We start from the raw sequence: 21591 nt of genomic DNA on the forward strand, positions 1-21591 counted from the left end.
AGTTGGACATGACTGAGCGACTTTTACTTCACCTAACATTAATAGCTCACTTTTGCTTGAATAATTTGTACACTATTCTCTCTATTCAATATGTCTAGATAAATTCTGCAATGTCTACCTGTCAAAAGATCTAAACACTCGTAATATATGAGAGCATTAAATGTAAATGGGAATAGACTCTGTCAGAATTTGTGCTGGAATAGGAATGACACAAATATTTCAGCCAATTTCTCACAATGATCTTTCCTCAAATTTTTGAAAGTAATACATTAAAGTTAGATTGCCTTCTAATTTTGCTGAAGACTAAAATTTTGGAAGTTATATCTTTTAAGGTGATTTGCTATCCAATATGGTAGTTTTCAACATGATCCCAGTTCTTCAGTTATCCAGGTATCCACGCCCCTTTCTACTCTTCTGATTAACGGTGGAATCAATCTCTCCATGTTCTGAGTGTAGACTACTTTGTGACTAGCTTTGACTGATGTAAAAGGTAGCTGAAGAGACATTGTGCCATCTTCAAGCATCTGATGGCCCTGTGGCTTTCTCAAAATCTCTTGGAATTTGCATAATCTCTTAGAAAAACTGCCATGTGAATAAGTACAAGCCAGCCTATTAGATAATGAGCAATATGCCTTACACCCCTATTCCATGAAATAGCATTTAGCAACCTCCAACTGGAGTGTGAGGCCTTCTTAGATCACCGAGACTGCAAAGCTGATAAAATACACGAAAGTACACCAGCCAAGATCACATGAGGGTACTGACCTTACTGACTCATGTAATAGTGATCCATGCAATAAGCAGCTGTTTTTTGGTTTTTGTTTTTGTTTTTAAACTAGTGTTTTGGAGCAGCTTGTTATGCTGTCTTTAAAACCACTGACATTCTTAATTTCTGATGTTACCACAAAGACATTTTCAAGTCTTATCATATAGCAACTAAGCATATCAGCTTTTCTTAAATGCAACTTGATTAAAATGTGCAATTAAAAAGTTTAGACAATTTAACTTGTTGATGTCCTTGAATCTTTTGATACAATACTTTAATAAAATTATAGTATCTTATTTGTATAAATATAGTTCATCAAAAACTTACAACTTCATAATTTTATTATATATTTTATTAAAATAATCATTAAATAGAATTCAATTATAAGTTTATATTTAAATTACTTTAAAAAAAATACCTGTCTTGCCTTTAAGACTTAGATAAATAGATAAGCAGAGAGTTCATTTTGCCCAGATGATATAAAACATCACTGCACATGCTGTTCTTTATAGATGTCTTTTTATTCTTCCTGTAATGGAACTCTCTCCCTCAGGGAGATGAATTTTAAAACTGGCAATACTTTCAGGGTATACGAAGAACAACAACAAAAATAGTTACTAAATAGATATATTATGATCATCAATCCACTAATATCTAATTTCAAAACATCACTGTATAGTCTAAAATGCCTGTGTAAAGTCCTTATTTTTTGAGGAAAAAAAGATATATAAACCAGAGAGAAACAAGAAGTCATGTCAAGGGTTGGAAAAATCTTGATTAACTGATGCTTATGTCAGAAGCTTTCTCTATCTCCTTTATACTTTAATAAAACTTTATTACACACACACACACACACACACACACACACACACACACACACAAAAGATAATGTCAGGCTCTCTGGAAAGCAGTACTTCACAGCACTCATGTTTTAAGTTTTGGGAGTTTGTTTTTGCTTTTCTAATTGGGATAATTCACCAGGTAATACATGAATGAATAAGAGGAATCCTTGTTTCTGAAAAATGAAATTGCATGGAATTCTTGAATGTTTGGTATATTCCAGGGCACACACAACAGACTCTCCTTTGAGCATTGTTGGTTGAAGGAGAAGTTATGCAGTCAGATAAGAAGTGACTTGGGAGAGATCCTCCAGGCAGACCCATTAAACCGTGTCTGCATTGAGCAGGGAGCACGGTTTCCTGCACCGTCATTGGCTCTGCTCTTTCTAACACAGGGCCAGATGGCAAAAACCAAAGAGCAGCATATAAGCTCATTCTATCAATGATTTCATTTATGACTTTGTGCAAGTTACAGCTGCCAGTGTCTAAGTCATCTTAAATGCTGCATAGCAGTAATCATCTCACTTATTTTCATAGCTATAATCATCTCACTTATTTTTATAAAGATGAAAGGTGTGGGTGGTTGCATTCAGAAGAGTACACAGCACATACAAAGTGATCAGCAAATGTGAGCAATTGCTATTACTCTTAGCAAAGGTGGATCATTATTTCCACCCCTTTCTGGTATTTGGCAGAATGCTATTGTGACTTCAAACCCTATGTCCTCCAGAAAGGAGCTCTAAGTGTAAGACTGGCACAGATTAGAAGACTTATCCACATATTTCATAATTGCAACATAATCCCTGGTTCAGAGGGCAATGTTTGAATGCAGCAAAAAATGCTCTGCAGTTCATCATGACATCTGAAAGGAGTTGTGTTGAACTGTAATAACATGTACCAACTTGGGGCTTTCCAGGTGGCTCAGTGGGTAAAGAATCCACCTACAATTCAGGTGACGCAGGTTCAATCCCTGAGTCAGGAAGATGCCCTGGAGGAGAGCATGGCAACCCACTCCTGTATTCTTGCCTGGAGAATCCCATGGACATAGGAGCCTGGCAGGCTATGGTCCATAGACTCACAAAGAGTCAGACATGACTGAAGAGACTTGGTACATGAACCAGCTTTAAATAGCTTTCCCCATCTGATGACATCTCATACAACTCCTTAATTATTTGAGTCCCAAGATGATGTTGCTTGCTTTCAAGATGAAGTTGTTTGCTTGATGTCTTGTTGGTGTCCCACAGAGATCAATGATTGGTTTGGAAGCTAAAGAAATATGAGCTCCAGGGATACACACACATAAAAATGTAAAGCATGTAACATTTTCCCTCATAGCATCTTCACAAACAGGAAGCAAGGCCTATCTCACAGGTTGGTTGGACTACACTCTGTTTTGGGGGGAATGGACTGAACTGTATTTCCTGAGGTATGGAAGCTTATTTGTTTGTCTTCTCATAAGGGTAGTATTGTTAGCCATGTATGAGAGGTGGAACAATTGTAAAAGAGGGTAGTGACATTAGACATTTTAAAAAGTCTGTAGTTAGCCTGTATTTATAGAGTATTTTAAGAAATGTCCAAATTTTGAGCACTCCATTTTGAAAGTATTTTCACTTTTTGTGCTGAGAAACAACCTCGACAGGACATGGGAACAACCCTACCTGCAGAGCCGAATTTGAAACAGCTGTCAGTTTAAGAGGGAAAGAGTGTGAGCCAACAGGGAGGAATGCTCGATTCCTCTCCCCTTTCCTCCTCCTCCCCCCTCACTTTAACTCCATCCATGGAACCTGGGAAAGACAGCAGGAAGAGTCTCCTGACAGTCACTCTGAGGCTGGGAGTAGGTGCTGAGGGCTCTTCGGAACTGTTCCAGGAGGAACACAGACATGTGAACCACCTCTGAATCAGACAGGAGGGGGATTACTTTGTCCTTGTGCCAAAGGGACTTATAGATGTCTCTCTATAGCAATTTTCTCACATTTGATACCTTTGACATTTTGGCCCAAATTGTATTTTGGTCTTTTCATGTGTTGTGGGTGTGTGTGGAGGATGGGGTGGGGAGGGAGATGCTGTTCTGTACCTTCTCGACTATTTAGCAGCATCTTGTCTGCCTAGGGGGCTTCCCTGGTGGCTCAGAGGGTAAAGAATCTGCCTGTGATGCAGGAGACCCGGGTTCAATCTCTGGGTCAGGAAACTCCCCTGGAGACAGGAATGGCTACCCACTCCAGTATTCTTGTCTGGAGAATTCCATGGACAGAGGAGCCTGTCAGGCTTACAGTCCATGGGGTCTCAGTCAGAAACAGCTGAGTGACTAACCCTTTCACTTTCACTGGTCAGTCCACTAGATGTCAGTAGCAACCCTCCCGATTGTGACAATCAGCAGTATCTTCAGATATTGCTAAATGTCCTGTGGGGTTATAATCGCTCCTGGTGAAGAACCACTTCTCTCTATAAGTAATCAGTAGCCTGGTTTTTCTTTAAAAACTGGATCAGCCTGAAATGTGGGAGGCCTGGCTTCAATCCCTGGGTTGGGAAGATCCCCTGGAGAAGGGAAAGGCTAACCACTCCAGTGTTCTGGCCTGGAGAATTCCATGGACTGTATAGTCCATGGGGTTGCAAAAAGTCAGATGTGACTGAGTTACTTTCACTTCATTCACTTACCTCTTTGAGTGGCTCGAGGGTAAAGAATCTGCCTGGAGGATACACCTGAGACGTTCAGTACCTGGGTTGGGGAGGTATCCTGAAGGAGGAAATGGCAACCCACTCCGGTACTCTTGTCTGAGAAATCTCATGGATGTAGTGGCTTAGCAGGCTACAGTCCCTAGAGTTGTAAATAGCTGGACACAACTGAACACACACGCACACATTAACCTTTCTGAAGTTATTTGAAGAATGTGGAAAATACCGGATGTGTTGGGGTTTAGTCCAGATTTTTTACCCCCTGAAAATAACCAACTGGTGCCTCCAAATCATTTTATTGTTACTAAGGGTGAGTAGAGAAAATACCCTTCATTGGCATTTTCAATATGTCAAAAGCTTTGAATATATATCTCCTTTATTTAAAAAAAAAAATAAACACAACCCTTAAAACTTTTATGTTTTGTGAGAATTCAGGCAAGATTCTTTTCTAAAGTTTCTTTTTAAAGTTATCAGAATAAAATACTTATATTTAATGGATGTTGTGAAGATCAGATATACAATGCAGCTTATGTATGCATGTATAATATTCTGTGTGTGCAATCTGATTTACTACGTTTTTACTTGCCATCTTATCATAATCATTTTTAGATCATTAAAACTTCTTTATGTATGGCAAAGCCACTACAATATTGTAAAGTAATTAGCCTCCAATTAAAATAAATAAATTTATATTTTAAAAAAAGCAAACTTCTTCAAAAAGCTGAGTGATTTTCTATAATATGTATGCAGTATATCTTTGAACTTTTTTCCTGTTGCTCAACACTTTATTTCTAAACTTTGCTTTCATAAATAATGGTGCAATGCAGCAGCAAGCATTTCTGTTAATTACATGTTCACATCATTGTTTAGCTCTTCAAATAGAGCTAAAATAGAGGATATATTTGTCAAATAGGTCTTCATAAGGCTTGAGAGTCACAGTTACAGAATGTCAGATTTTGAATATCAGTTCCCTGAAGAATGACAGACAGTGTGTACCATAAATAACAAAATCACTATGCAAATTTTATAGGAAAATATACTAATATAGATTATAAAATCTGCTTTCCCAGCTAAACTGTATTTAAATAAATGAAAACTTGTGAATTAGCAATCTTAAATAAGCATACTTCATATATTTCATTATAAAAGATTTTCTTAAAAATTATCCACTGAATCCTAATACTTTGAGAAATGATTAAAGAGTAAGTCAGTAAAAAGGTATTGGAATATTTTTAATAACCATTTTATTGACCTATAGTTAATTTTCAATGCTGTGTTCCTTTCAGGTCTACAGTAAATGATTCAGATATATCTATATCTATGTAACTGTGTCTATTCTGTATAGATATAGATATATCATATTCTTTTTCAGAGTCTTCTCCATTATAAATTATTATAAGATATGGAATATTGTCCCCTTTGCAGTATAATAGGTCCTTGTTATTTATTTTATATATAGTGACTGAAATTTGCTCAGTAGTGTCCGACTCTTTGCTACCCCTTGGACTATATAGTCCATGGAATTCTCCAGGCCAGAACACTGGAGTGGGTAGCTATTCCCTTCTCCAGGGGATCTTCGCAACCCAGGGATCAAACCCAGGTCTCCCGCATTGCAGGCGGGTTCTTTGTCAAATAAGCCAACAGTGAAACCCTTATATGTAGTGCTGTGTATATATTAATTTAATAAAAAACAATATGGATAATTAAATAATATTTGATATCTTTCTGATGATTCAGTTCTAAGCTCCGAATTATATATAACTAGTTTAAGGAATCATACAGGCTCATATGGATGCAAGTCTTTCCTGTGATCTGTGTAGTACACTATGGACTCGATGTATTTGAGTGATGCAATTTCTGAGCTTTTCCTAAACTTCCCCAAAGCAATGCCTTATTTCTTTGCTATAAAATGTACCCTATATATTGTCATGTCTCTTTTAGGAGAATGCTGCTGCTGCTGCTAAGTCGCTTCAGTCATGTCCGACTCAGTGCCACCCCATTGACGGCAGCCCACCAGGCTCCCCGGTCCCTGGGATTCTCCAGCAAGAACACTGGACTGGGTTGCCATTTCCTTCTCCAATGCATGAAAGTGAAAAGTGAAAGTGAAGCTGCTCAGTCATGTCCAACTCTTAGAGACTCCATGGACTGCAGCTTACCAGGCTCCTCTGTCCATGGGATTTTCCAGGCAAAAGTACTGGAGTGGGTTGCCATTGCCTTCTCCCCTTTTAGGAGACAGTCAAAACTAAATTGGGGATGATCTCATGGAGAATAACTATTACTATTTTTCTGCAATCATGGTAAAGGGAGGACATGGACAAGGAAAACTGCACTGCTGTGACAGACTTCCTCCTTGGATTCCCAGATGCCCCTCAGCTCAGAGTCTTCCTCTTCCTGCTGTTTCTTTCCATCTATAGAGTCACAGTTTGGGGAAACCTGGGCATGATTGCTCTCATTCAGGTCAGCTCTGGACTCCACACCCCCATGTACTTTTTCCTCAGCCACTTGTCCTTTGTGGATTTCTCTTACTCCATCACCGTCATGCCAAAGATGCTAGCTAACATCTTAAATGAAGACAGCCATTTCCTTCCTGGAATGCACTGTGCAATTCTACCTGTTTTGCACATTTGGGATAACTGAGGTCATTCTGCCGGCAGTGATGGCCTATGACTGCTTTGTGGCCATCTGTGACCCACTGCTCTACATGGTCACCATGTCCCGAAATCTCTGCATGGAGTTGGTGTCTTGTTGCTATCTCAATACTACTGTATGTTCTGTGATTCACTTGTGTTTAGCTCTTCAGATCCCATCCTACAGATCAAATGTGATCAACCACTTCTTTTGTGATCTTCCCGCTCTGTTGTCTCTTGCTTTCTACGATGTCACTGTGAATCAATTGGTGCTATACATTGTGGCCACTTTCAATGAGGTTATCACCATTGTGGTCATCCTCACGTCCTACTTGTTTATTCTCATCATCATCCTGAGGATGCGCTCTGCAGACAAAAGATGCAAAGCTTTTCCACGTGTGCTTCCCACCTCGCTGCCATCATTGTCTTTCACAGAACAGTCCTTTTCATTTATTGCCAGCCCCACTCTGGCAACAGCATGGGCACTGACAAAGTGGCCACGGTGTTCTACACTGCAGTGATCCCCATGCTGAACCCCCTGATCTATAGTCTGAGGAACAAGGATGTGAAAGAAGTGCTCAGAAAAGTGGTGAGCTCCAAAATATTATCCTAGAGAATATTTTCCTAGCAGGACTCAGGGTTAGAAATTGGAGGCTGGTGAAAGGGTAATGATGTGTTTCAGTGTTGGAGTAAAAAGAACAGTCAAGATGTGAATAGCTATGAGTGAGTCTTTTTAATTCTCTTATCCTTGTGCCTTTTCAATTTACAAGTTTAGGATTGATTGAGAATATTTCAAAATGTGCAGCCTACTTCTTTGCTTTGATGCTATATAAAATGTTTTAAATTGGACAGTATACTGGACTTTTAAAAACACAAATTTAATTGTCTCTTAGACTTTCATGAGTTTAATGGACTAAGTATCATATTTTATTTTAACATCCATTATGGGGACTATGATTCAATTCATAATTGAACACCTATTATTTTACAATAAGGAACACACCTTTGTCAGTTTTTACAGAGAATAAGATTTCAGTTGTGTATATAAATATAAATATATATATTCTCTTTATTGTTTTGTTCTTACTTTATTATTTTTTGTTTTTGTCATTGCAGTGTCCAGTGGTTTAGGGGTTTCATATATTATCACATATGAATAATAGAAATATTGATAATAATTACATTACAGAAATTTTAGGGAAATTAAATTACATGTCAAGTGAAAATAGCCTAGGAATATACCTAACACATAATTGGTCATCTCTTTATGTATGTGTATATGAGTGTCTCTTTCATGCATTGGAGAAGGAAATGGCAACCCACTCCAGTATTCTTGCCTGGATAATCCCAGGGACAGAGGAGCCTAGTGGGTTGCCGTCTATGGGGTCACAGAGTCGGACACACGACTGAAGCGACTTAGCAGCAGCATATGTGTGTCTGTGTGTGTGTGTGTGTGTGTGTGTGTGTGCATAGATGTATATTGTCTATTGCACTTGACAGTATTGTGCTTTGCAGATACTGCATTTTTACAGATTGAAGATTTGTGGCCACCCTGCATCAAGCAAGTCTATTAGCACTGTTTTTCCAGCAACATTTGCTCACTCGTATCTCTGTCACATGTCATATTTTGGTAATTCTGGCAATATTTTAAACTTTCATTATTGTGTAAGTTATGGTGATCTGCCATCTCTGATGTTACTATTGAAAAAGATTATAACTCACTGAAAGTTTAGATGGTGGTTAGCATTTTAAAGTATTTTTCAACTAGGATATGTATATTTTTTAGTTTTTATTGATTTGCATAAAGTTTTTAAATTATTTTATTTTGTCTGTTCTGGGTCTTCTATGTGGCATGTGGACTTCTCTAGTTGCGGTGTTTGGGTTTAGTTCCCTGTGGCATGTGGTATCTTAGTTGCCCCCAAGGGATCAAGCACAGGTCCCCTGAAAAGGACAGTGGATTCTTAACCACTGGACCACTAGGGAAGTCCCAATATATGTACATTTCTTAGACATAATATTTCAATGTACATACTTAGACATATGCACACTGAAAATGTGTTTACCTGCTTTATTAATGATATTTCTCTTTCCAATGTAAAGAGAAAGTGAAATCGCTCAGTCGTGTCCAACTCTTTGTGGCCCCATGGACTGTAGCCTGCCAGGCTCCTCCATCTATGGGGTTTTCCAGGCAAGAATACTGGAGTGGGTAGCTGTTTCCTTCTGCAGGGCATCTTCCTGACCCAGGGATCGAACCAGGGTCTCCTGCACTCTTTACTGTCTGAGCCATCAGGGAAGCCTAATTTGCCTTATCACAATAAAGTGAATATACCAAACCTATAATATCTCCCAGCTATGTCTGTATGCTTATAAATGTATATGCCTACATATTATGTAGATATATTAATATATTATATATGTGTATGTATTGGTTGGTTGTTGTTTAGTCACTAAGTTAGGTTCAGATCTTTTGGGACCCCACAGACTATAGACCATCAGGTACCTCTATGTATGCAATTATTTAATAACCATTGTTATGAATAGCAGCATTGCTGACTTTTGCCTCTTTTCTCACTTTCAATTACTTTCTTCTGGCTTACTTTAAAAATATGCATTAAATGCTTACTGTGACTCATAGGTGGACTTCTAACCTCTGTGTACATTTCTTTTCTGTGTCTTGATGAAATGACCTTTGTCCATCCTTCCTTTATGTGTTTAAACTTCATTTCTTCCTTCAACCTTGGCTCATATGTGTCACTGATACTTTATTTGTGCTTCCATTATGATTTATGTAAATTTCTACATTAAATTCACTTGCTCAATGAAGCATCTCTCTGTGAGTCTATACTAACGTTAGAAAGCACTACACTGGAGTTTATGAAAACCAGGCTAGGCAATTTGACTCTTATTTTTTAATTTGACAAGTAACACAAACTTCTTAATTTCTCAGTTTCCTCAAGTTTGAACAATGGTTATTACTGTTAACCTCTCAACATTGTACTGAGATTACATTTTGACAACATGTAGGTACTCCCTAGCACTAGGAAAATCCTTTATGTGTGTTTCAGTGAAATCTTTGAAGCCTGGAACTATTTATTCTTTTCTCTCTCACTATCATGTATTATAAGTTAAATTTATTTTTTTATTAGATAGATGAATAAAAACTGGTATATAAACTGTATGTATATTGAGATTTTGGGGGGTGTTAGTTCTAAAAGGTCTTGTAGGTCTTCATAGAACCGTTCAACTTCAGCTTCTTCAGCATTACTGGTTGGGGCATAGACTTGGATTACTGTGATATTGAATGGTTTGCCTTGGAAATGAACAGAGATCATTCTGTTGTTTTTGAGATTGCATCCAAGTACTGTATTGTCACCCTGCTTATTTAACTTCTATGCAGAGTACATCATGAGAAACACTGGGCTGGGAGAAGCACAAGCCGGAATCAAGATTGCTGGAAGAAATATCAATAACCTCAAATATGCTGATGATACCACCCTTATGGCAGAAAGTGAAGAGGAACTAAAAAGCCTCTTGATGAAAGTGAAAGTGGAGAGTGAAACAGTTGGCTTAAAGCTCAACATTCAGAAAATGAAGATCATGGCATCTGGTCCCATCACTTCATGGCAAATAGATGTGTCAGTCACTCTCCTAATATATTATTTCCAAGACAGATGTTCAGATACGTCCATCAGGAAGAATGTCTCTGACCAAGAGAAATATAACCATTGGGGCCACATTCGCCCTCTTGGGTTCTCAGACTACCCAGAACTGCAAGCCCCCCTCTTCCTGGTATTTCTGGCCATCTACAACTTCAGCATAGCAGGCAACCTTGGGATGATGGTCATCATCAAAGTTAACCCCAAACTGCACACCCCCATGTACTTTTTTCTCAGCCACTTCTCATTTGTGGATTTCTGCTATTCTTCCATCATTGCTCCCAAGACGCTGGTGAACCTACTTGCAGAAGACAGAGCATTTCATTTTGGGGATGTATGGTGCAGTTCTTTCTCGTTTGCACCTTTGTGGTGACTGAATTAATTCTGTTTGCTGTGATGGCCTATGACGGCTTCGTGGCTATTTGCAACCCTCTGCTCTACACAGTCGTCATGTCCCAGAGACTCTGTGCCATGTTAGTGGTCACGTCATATGCATGGGGAGTGGCTTGCTCCTTGACTCTCACGTGTTCTGCTGTCAAATTATCTTTTCGCGGTTTCAACACAATCAATCACTTCTGTGAGCTTTCTTCCTTGCTGTCCCTGTCTTATTCTGATCCTTCTCTCAGCCAGCCGCTGCTTTTCCCTGTTGCCGCCTTTAATGAGGTGATCACGTTGCTCGTCATCCTCACGTCCTGCGTGCTCACTGTTGTCGCCACCTGAAGACGCAATCAGCTGGTGGTCGTCGCAAAGCCTTCTCCACCCGCGCCTCCCGCCTGACGCCATCGGCATCTTACCCGGCGCCATCCGCTTCCTCTACTCTGTGCCCAGCTCCACACTCTCCAGGCACACCGTCAAAGTGGCGTCTGTGTTTTACACGGTGGTCATCCCCATGTTGAATCCCCTGATCTACAGTCTGAGAAATAAGGATGTCAAGGACACAGTCAGCAAACTAATGAAAACAAAATTGTTTTCACATTGAAGGCATGGAACTGCTAAATATTTACTTTGGTTATTAAAGAACACTTTTCTGATTTTGAATGGATTATGTCAAAAATTCACTTAAAAAATAACTTCAGATTTGAAAAACAAAAACAACAATGGAAAAAATATGAACTTTAGATCAGGAGACTATACCTGGTTCTAAGTCAGAGAAGATGGATTGACCTGACTCAGTCATTATCTACAAAACCAGTTTAATATTATTTTGTTCATAAAGTGGTATATAGAACAAAAGAATATAGATAATATATCAAACATATTGTACATGTGTTGTAAACTCTAGTTCTGTTATTCCTTTTTTCCTGATGACTAACAAGTAGTCTTAAATAAATGACCAATTTTATACTTTAAATTTAGTGAATAGATGACAGGGAAAGATTTAGTTTTACTTTCAGGAACCTCCCAAGCCAGTGGTGTTAGTTAATATCATAATACAGTTGGTGGGAATAGACTGTACAAAATCATTTATGGCTATCATGCATCTTTTACTTGGCCTTGAAGGATAGACAGATTTTTAAAGAGAAATAAAAGAGAATGACATAAGTTTTACTTGAAAGTGAGAGTTGGACTGTGAAGAAAGCTGAGCACCAAAGAATTGATGCTTTTGAACTGTGGTATTGGAGAAGACTCTTGAGAGTCCCTTGGACTGCAAGGAGTTCCAACCAGTCCATTCTAAAGATCAGTCCAGGGTGTTCATTGGAGGGACTGATGCTGAAGCTGAAACTCCAATACTTAGGCCACCTCATGCAAAGAGTTGACTCATTGGAAAAGACCCTGATGCTGGGAAGGGCTGGGGGCAGGAGGAGAAGGGGACGACAGAGGATGAGATGGCTGGATGGCAACACCAACTCGATGGACATGAGTTTGAGTAAACTCCGGGAATTGGTGATGGACAGGGAGGCCTGGCGTGCTGCATTTCATGGGGTCGTTAACGACTTCGGAAACGACTGAGTGACTGAAATGAACTGAACTGAAAGAACATAATGGTCAAGAGTCAATGATTCAAACATATTTTAAGCTATTATTTTATGTCATATGCCTACAAGGTATCTTGCTAGGTGCTTGAAGAAATGAAATTTTGCATACATTGTAGCTACAATTCTACCTTATTTTGGAAGAAAGTTTCAGTATAGAGAATGAAAGAATCTACAAGAGGCTTAAGAAAATTAGCTTGCTTCTTGAAATACTGAGAACAAAAACATAGATACTTTATACATGTTGTATGTTTTGTGTTGCCTATCACTTACCAATCATTATATATATATTATTACTTCACATGGCAGTTGGATCAAGCCTGTATCTTAGTTCTCCTTAACAGGACTCTCTAGAAAGTCTCCATAAAACAATTGAGTAGATTTGCTGTAAAAATTGGGAGCTAATAGCTTTCCTGGGACTTGAACATTGCTTTAAAATAGTTCTAATTTTTAAGCATAATCTAAACATTGGAATAATCTAATCTATATGGTTGTGTATATCAGGGAAGATTACATTTTCCTCTAAGCAATGTGATATTTAGGGGCTTCCCTGATAGCTCAGTTGATAAAGAATCCACCTGCAAAACAGGAAATCCAGGTTCGATTCCTGGGTCGGGAAGATCCACTGGAGAAGGGAAAGGCTACTCACTCCAGTATTCTGGCCTGGAGAATTTCATGAACTGTGGTCCATGGGGTCGCAAAGAGTTGGATGTGACTGAGCAACTTTCACTTTCACCCTCATAGGTACATATATCTAATTTGAAATTAACAATCATATTTATATTTTCTTTCATCTGTTGCCTCATCAGTTTTGCTAGAATTACTTACACATCTGTTTTCTGTTCTATAATCTTTGTGTCTGAATGAAATTCCAAATCTTGTGAGAAAAATATTAAGAGAAATAATTCTATTTTCATGAGGATGAAGTAAAAACTTGAAAACAGTTCAATGGGGTAATTTCAAATGCTTATATGGTTTCAAACTTACAAGGATGAATTATGTAAATCACTTTTTTCTGGTTAACATTTTGATATGTAGTGATAACCAACATTATTTTATATATTCATAAATAAAATATATTCTTCTACAAATCATTGCTTACTTGATATTTACATTAACAAGAATATCAGTGGAAAGTAGCAGAAATGTTATATTAACCTTGACTCAAATCAGTAATAAATAATCCATTTTCAGGGCATAAATTTTCATGTTTCTTCTCTATCTTGACAAAGGATGAATAATTTTTTTTATTAATTCAGAGACACAATTCCTTTATTCTTATTCTGAAAAAATGGAAATACATATTACTTAAGTCCTCTGATCGTGATTTAAAAATTAGTGTGTGGCATAATCAAGACAATTATTTAATATGGCAACACTACAGGCATTGATGCTCTTCAATAAATACTGATGTAAAATTCCATACTCTTCTATTATTTACCTTTAGATTTCAGTTCATTTTTGGTAACTCCTATAGCTGCTGTAGAGTATAATTTACATTGATGTTACTCATTTTTTAAACTCATGTGCCTCTAAAATGAGCGACTTAAACTGCTTCTAAAGAAATCTCAATTATGATAATGTATTGAGTTAAATATACAATGGCATAAAGCATCTCATGCATGAATATATTGATATAAAACAAAGTAGAAAGTAGACTTTGGAACAAGAAATATCACTAAGAATAAAGAGGGCATAAAATGTCATATGAAGCTGTGGGTTTATCATGGATTAGCTTCTTCTTATTAGTCTAAAACTTAAGGAAGGAAATTTTCCAAGTTGATTTTTCTGTTTTAACTCTAAAGTAGGCAAATCACTCAATTTTTGTTGCTACTGTTGCTACAATTTGTTTTTGTTTTGTTTTGCTTTGAATTGTTGTTTGGTCAGGCAATATAAAAGAGTATGACTTCAGGAAAGTGATGTTTTCCATTTAAAGAATTGGAGAATTTTCAATGTTAAGGAAATTAGTTCAAGGTATGGAGAATATGCACGTCCCAGGTGGCACTAGTGGTAAAGAACCCACCTGCCAGTGCAAGAGAAGAAAAAGACTTGGGTTCAATCGCAGGGTCTGGAAGATCCCCTGGAGGACGGCATGGCAACCCTCTCCAGTATTCCTGCCTGGAGAATCCCATGGACAGAGGAGCCTGACGGGCCACAGTCCATGGGGTCTCAAAGAGTCGGACACGACTGAGTGACTTGGCATATATGCATGGAGAATACACCAGTTATACTGAATACCAAGATTTCTAGTACTTGACTCAGTCTCATTACTGTATATATGAAAGCATGTATGATTCTCCTGCTGCTAGGAAGGAGGGCAGAGAATAAAATTGCTCGATTTTCATTTGTTTTTTTCCTCAGGAAAATGTCCGAATGGTAGATCCTACTCACTTAGAAACTGCCCTGTGGTACATGAGAGACCTTGGGGAAGTCTTTACTTGCCTTTCTTAATATGGATAAAGGAGTTATCTTTTTAGGTTTGTAGCCAAATGAGAGTGATAACATATGAAATCTCTGTGCATTCATACCTCTACATATACATCTTCACTTACATCTGCATATATACACTACATGTGCAATTTGATATCTTTATTTTTTAATTAATCATATTTTTAAAAATGCAAAACCATAATTTTAAATAACATGATAATTTTCTACCCAAGATATGATGCCCCATAGTTTTTAAAAAAAAAGTTCTATTTTTTTACTGTTAACTTTCCCTATAGTTAGAATTCTAAACAATGTTACATTGTAGCTTTGGAGATAGTTTTTTCTCAAATTTATCAAAATGTAATTAAATTATTTCTTTTAATAACTAACAAATAATAAGTCCACCTGCAATGTGGGAGACCTGAGTTCGATCCCTGGGTTGGGAAGATCTCCTGGAGAAAGGAATGGCTACCCACTCCTATATTCTTTCCTGGAGAATTCCATGTACTAAGGAGCCTGGCAGGCTACAGCCCATGGGGGTCACAAAGAGTTGGACATGACGGGGAGATCCATTTTCACTGTCAAGAAAAAAAAAATCTCATTAAAAAATCATATAGCTTTTATGGTTTTCAAGGCTAAGACTTGGGAAATATGTTACCAGTGGCTTTCCAGAAAAATGTATACCAGAGTTACAGCGTTCTCAGTCCTTATCGACACTGACCACTACTATTGTAATTAATTAAATCCCTTTGTTAATTTGATAGGTAAAAATGGTGATGATCCTCAGCATATATTGAAATTCTCTTTTGTATATTCTGCACAATTCGAAATGTAACTGTCCTTGCTGCTAAGTCGCTTCAGTCGTGTCCAACTCTGTGCAACCCCATAGATGGCAGCCCACCAGGCCCCCCCGTCCCTGGAATTCTCCAGGCAAGAACACTGAAGTGGGTTGCCATTTCCTTCTCCAATGCATGAAAGTGAAAAGTGAAAGTGAAGTCGCTCAGTCGTGTCGGACCCTTAGTGACCCCATGGACTGCAGCCTACCAGGCTCCTCCGTCCATGCGATTTTCCAGGCAAGAGTACTGGAGTGGGGTGCCATCGCCTTCTCCGGTAACTGTCCTTATGAGCCACTAATTTCAAAGAGATGGGTCATACTCCCCAACAAGGGAATTGTACAAACCTACTGCAAATTTATGTGACTGATAACTGAATGAAACAATTAGCTTGGATTATATAGGATCATAAAAGCTGTCACCCTACTTTGGCAGACTTACGACATTTCCCAAAGAAAGAGTCAATCTCCATCAGGCTCTAAATTAGATCACTGATTATGTTTCAAGGTCCAACAAAATATCTAATTGAATTCATCAGCTCAATTTATTGATAGATTAAAGTTTGGAATTACATTGATTTCTGCTCATACTTGAATTTTAATCTTTTAGTCAGTGGGATCCACTGGGATATTGAACATTTTGAATTATTTGATGATTGCATTTTAAAAAGTGTTCAATAAAAATAAAGCAAAAAAAAAAAAGACAGTGTTTGATGCCTATAATTTTCTGAAGTTAATATAAACATGTTTTCCCCCTTCTTCTTTTTTTTTTTTTTTTTCAGAAGAAACACAAAATTTGTCATTTGGTTTCCCAGGCCTGACATATAGTAGAAAGCACTCCTATGGGAGAGTCCATGGTCACTGAATCATCAGAAGCTCCTGAACTCAGAGTCTTTCTCTTCCTGCTCTTCCTCCTCAAAGATGCTGTCACAGCTTTGGTCTGAGCATCACTGCACCAATTTAAGGCTGCTAAGCTGCTAAGTCACTTCAGTCGTGTCCAACTCTGTGTGACCCCATAGACAGCAGCCCACCAGGCTCCCCTGTCCCTGGGATTCTCCAGGCAAGAACACTGAAGTGGGTTGCCATTTCCTTCTCCAATGCATGAATGTAAAAAGTGAAAGTGAAGTCGCTCAGTCGTGTCGGACTCTTAGCGACCCCATGGACTGCAGCCTACCAGGTTTTTCCATCCATGGGATTTTCCAGGCAAGAGTACTGGAGTGGGGTGCCATCGCCTTCTCCAAATTTAAGGCTATACCAGTTTATTCCACGATCCTAGTATAGCCTGTTAATTGTTTGATAAATTGCTTTAAGCAGGTTAAATAAAATTAGATAGCAAATATATAATACAATTTTACATATTTATAACATACCATTTTGTGAGCCACAATATAATAATATGTTTCCCTGAGACATTCTTAATGTGTAGAAAAACATATGACATCACTTAATTTTGTGTTTAAACAATTTCTCAGTAGAACTGTAATTATGCAGGTAAGTATTCCCACTGGGAATTGGGTATCAGTGTGTGTTCTGGGATCTGATGTGAAATCAGAAAACTAGTCTCAACAGCCTCAGAGAAATATAAAAGGTCTTGAATTATCCTAGAGAACAGCAGTCTTCCTGAGGGAAGAACAAATTTCTTCTATGAACACAGAAGGCCATTCAAATCAGATTATTAAAAAATATTGCAGTAGGTCAATTTTTCTCTTTTAAGTATCAAAATTGACTTTTCCTGTGAAAAATGAACCACTGCTGACACGGTATAGAGAGAAGGTGAATGAAAAAGATCATGACCTTATCTTAATCCCAGGGGATTAGAACTTGATGGGATTTTAAGTTCTTTTAAGTTCATAGTCACTTTTTCTACATGTAGAAACTGATAGTTTGATAATAAATATTCCCGAGTAACACAAGTTTTAAATGATCAAGGTATGTCTAACAAAAACAATAGCAGCAAAGAAGCCCAAACATTTGACACATGATATTAAAACAATTCTCACTATATTGGACTCTGATTAAGAATCTAAATGTTAACACTGTTCTAATCACCTATTATTTCTTTTTAAAGCATGTACATATCCATTAAGGCTGACTCAATCTGTTTATTATATTGTCCATCTTCTCTTACAGTATTGCATTGATGCCATCAATTATCAACACCCACGTAACAGTACTGGGGTGGGGGTAGAAGAAGGTTTTTAAGGGAGTAGAAAAAAAATTAAGTAGTGACTAGTATCAACAAAGAGAAACTTCTGCAAGAATAGATATTTTGCTAATAGAATTTTGCTAAACTCTTCCAAAATCCTGTTTTCATGCTCACCTGCCAAGTACATAGAAACATAGTAGTTGGCTCCTAAATGGTGTCTGTTTTTTATTTCCTGTACTATTTTCCCTTTCCATTTGTTCTATTTAGCTTTTATATTTCTTTTTTGAATCTTGAAATTTTCTTTCAGATTTGAAGTGTGTAATAAACTTGAAATATTATTACACTTAATGTTCTCTATATAAATTGTTCTCTTCAGGTCCTGTACATCTGTGAATAGAAATACGAGGTTTCGCAGAAAAACACCTCGCAAAGAAGTGTTTGTTTCTCATGGTCAAAGCCTCAAGCTTATTTAAACGTTGTCCCTAAAGATGAGTCTCTTTATTTGATGTCTCCGCCTACAATGCAGGAGACCCCGAGTTGATCCCTGGTTCGGGAAGATCCCCTGGAGAAGAAAATGGCAACCCACTCCAGTACTCTTGCCTGGAGAATCCTATGGACGGAGGAACCTGGTAGGCTACGGTCCATAGGGTCTCAAAGAGTCAGACACCACTTAACTTTCATTTTCACCTTTGAATAGTCATTTTTCATTATTACAAAAGAAAGAATAGCTCAGAAAAGATATAATTGTATTTTTTCTTGCCTTCAGAGAGTGGCATTTGCTCACTCCTTAGTCAGTAGACAGTCTTGTCTCTATGTTTGCAGAACAAAGCAGATGGGCTATCATTCAAGGATAGTTAATATTTTCTAAGGAGGAAGCCATCTGTATTTCATAAAAGTATAATTCCAATGAATTAACTAGTAGATCAATGATGCTTCCCTTCTTTGCTTAACCCTTTGCTTAGAGGAAAAAGGAATCCTGGTTGATAATAAAATAATAAATATTAATTTCTCAAGAAGTTCAAACTTGCCTCAATAGCTTAATAATATTAGCTTCCAAGATGGTGCAGTGGTAAAGCATCCACCTGTCAATGCAGGGGGCAGAAGAAATTTGAGTTTGATCCCTGGGTTGGGAAGATCCCCTGGAGGAGGAAATGGCAACCCAAGCCAGCATTATTGCCTGGAAAATTCCATGGACAGAGGAGCTTCATGGGCTACAATCCATGGAGTTGCAAAGAGGTAGACACACTAAGCACACACACATCACACATTGAATATTCGCTGTGTGAAAAACACTGTTGAAAATACACATATTAGCTCATTTAATCCTCATCATTACCCTGTAGACAAGTGTCACTATAATATGTAATTTACATATCATAAAATGAAATCATGTAGTTGTTGAAATTTTGCTGAAGTCATACAAATATGAGGTGGAAGAGCCAGACACACGGGATTTATCGTCCATGCGTTCAACCACCACAGCACATCTTCTCTGATACTGTGTCAAAAGATGTAAACCTGTTGGAGCACAAACTCTAAATCAAGATTTATGCTAGCTTTAAGCTAATATCCCTATATCCAATTCAGCACATTGAGTTTTGGGGAATAACTGTCTTGGTTATGCTAATCTTTTAAGTACCACTGTCTCTAGCATTTCCATTTCTGGGGAGGTAGTATTTATTGAAGAGTGCCCAGTGATCCAGAATGTCCAAACTCTGGCCCTGACTCTTTGATTGCAAAGTTATGCAATCCTGGATTGTTAACTGGGTTGAAATCATCAGTTCCTTTTCAGTAGAGGTGGCCAACATATTTTAAAGAGCTGTGAGAATTAAGTTAGATGAGAAAGCACTTTGAAAATTATAAGATGGCAATGTATCCATGCCAGATTTTCACATTTACTCTAATTTATCTCTTTCATCTCCTGCATTGGCAGACAGATTCTTTACTACTTGAGTGACCTGGGAAGCTGTTAATTTTAGCTAACAGAACAAATGTAGAAAAATAGACATTAAGTAATCCAGAATCTGCAATCATAATTGTATACATAGTTGATTTTCTATACCCAAAGAATAGCTTGGTAAATAGTTGCATTATGCCTATTAATTCTAAATGTACGAAAAGTTTCAAAAGACATTCAGTTTTATTAAAAATCTGGAACAAATTGAGAAAAAACAGGAGGATAAGATTTTGGTAATATGGTTAGATCATAATCTGAGATAGAGTATATAAAATAAAAATGAAAATATATTCAAATCTGACATTATGCAAATGCTGAACTTGTAGGAGCTGTGTGTGATGTAGGTTGTTAAGGAAGAATTATATATGCATGATATATATATATACATTATATATGACATAAAATGTATATATATGTATGTCTATATATAGATAGATAGATAGATGGGCTTCCCTGGTGGCTCAGCTGATAAAGAATCCACCTATAATGCAGGAGATCTGGGTTCAATCCCTGGGTTGGGAAGATCCCCTGGAGAAGGGAAAGGCTACCCACTGCAGTATTCTGGCATGGAGAATTACATGGATTGTATAGTCCATGGGGTCACAAAGAGTCGGACGTGACTGAGCGACTTTCACTTTCACTATATATATACATATGAACTTTATACTTATATAAAATGTGCACATGTAAAAGATTTTACTTATTTCATTCATTGAGATGCTATAAATGTTACAAAAGATAATTCAAAGAATCACAATATTATAAATCATGAATTCACAAATAAACTGATACTAGATACAAAACTGCCTTTCCACTACAGAGCAAATCAGTTGTCTCTGGAAAAAAAAAATGTACCTGTCTATAAACAAGTATCATGTGTGTTTCTCTGGGCTATTTACAATTTACAGAGCTGTAGACTAGTGCAATGGCAAGACAATGCAGGCATCATTAAGAGAAGTGGGTAGGTGACCCTTTTTAAACATGTTACAATTTATCATTAAACATTGAAATATTCCTGAATACTCATTATATTGCCTGGATTAATTCAGTAATTGTCCAAGCATGAAAATTTCTCTAGTTAGATTCCATAGCTTGGCTTATAATCTAAGAAATAAAAAATGGATGTACTACCTACTATTAATATGTTGCCAACTTTAGAACGGTGAATCAATGAGATGCTAAAGATATTTAACTGTAGAAGAAAATCATTTAACATATAATTTGATGAGACAGGCACTGTCATTCTCATACTAATGATGATGAAACTTAAACTTAGTGATTACTTGGCCTGACTAAAGAATTGCAACTGCTGAACATTAGAGTTAGGATTCAGTTACTAATTGTTACTGATTCAGTAACTAATTCTGAATATTTTCTCTTTCTATTTTACAAGCAACTCTTAGAAGTTCCTTTGTTCCTCAGAGGCAAAGTGCTTCTCAATGTATGAGAGATAAAGTACTTTGACTCCTCTAACTAGGCAAGGTTTCGACTGAAATAGAAATACTTTAACTTGTTGTGCAAGTAAAAAAATACTGCAAAGTGGAACAGAAGTGAGTTACTCAGAGTGTGCTATATGCAATGTGATTAACCATGATCATTCACATTGGTGAAAGATGAGAGAGTAAATGAAAGTAAGAGGTTCAGAGGTTAGAGTTCACCCACTGGTTGATGCTGTGTCATTTAATGTGGAAA

At 37.5% G+C, this 21591-nt stretch overlaps 2 pseudogenes; both read left to right on the forward strand.

The window, feature by feature from the left end:
• The first annotated feature begins 6225 nt into the window (after positions 1–6225).
• LOC129643299 (olfactory receptor 5L1-like) lies at positions 6226–7909 on the forward strand (annotated as a pseudogene).
• Positions 7910–10462: 2553 nt separating this feature from the next.
• On the forward strand, positions 10463–14068 carry LOC129643298 (olfactory receptor 5D16-like; annotated as a pseudogene).
• Positions 14069–21591: the final 7523 nt, after the last annotated feature.

Source organism: Bubalus kerabau, chromosome 2, assembly GCF_029407905.1.
Source record: "Bubalus kerabau isolate K-KA32 ecotype Philippines breed swamp buffalo chromosome 2, PCC_UOA_SB_1v2, whole genome shotgun sequence".
In the NCBI taxonomy this organism is placed as follows: domain Eukaryota; kingdom Metazoa; phylum Chordata; class Mammalia; order Artiodactyla; family Bovidae; genus Bubalus; species Bubalus kerabau.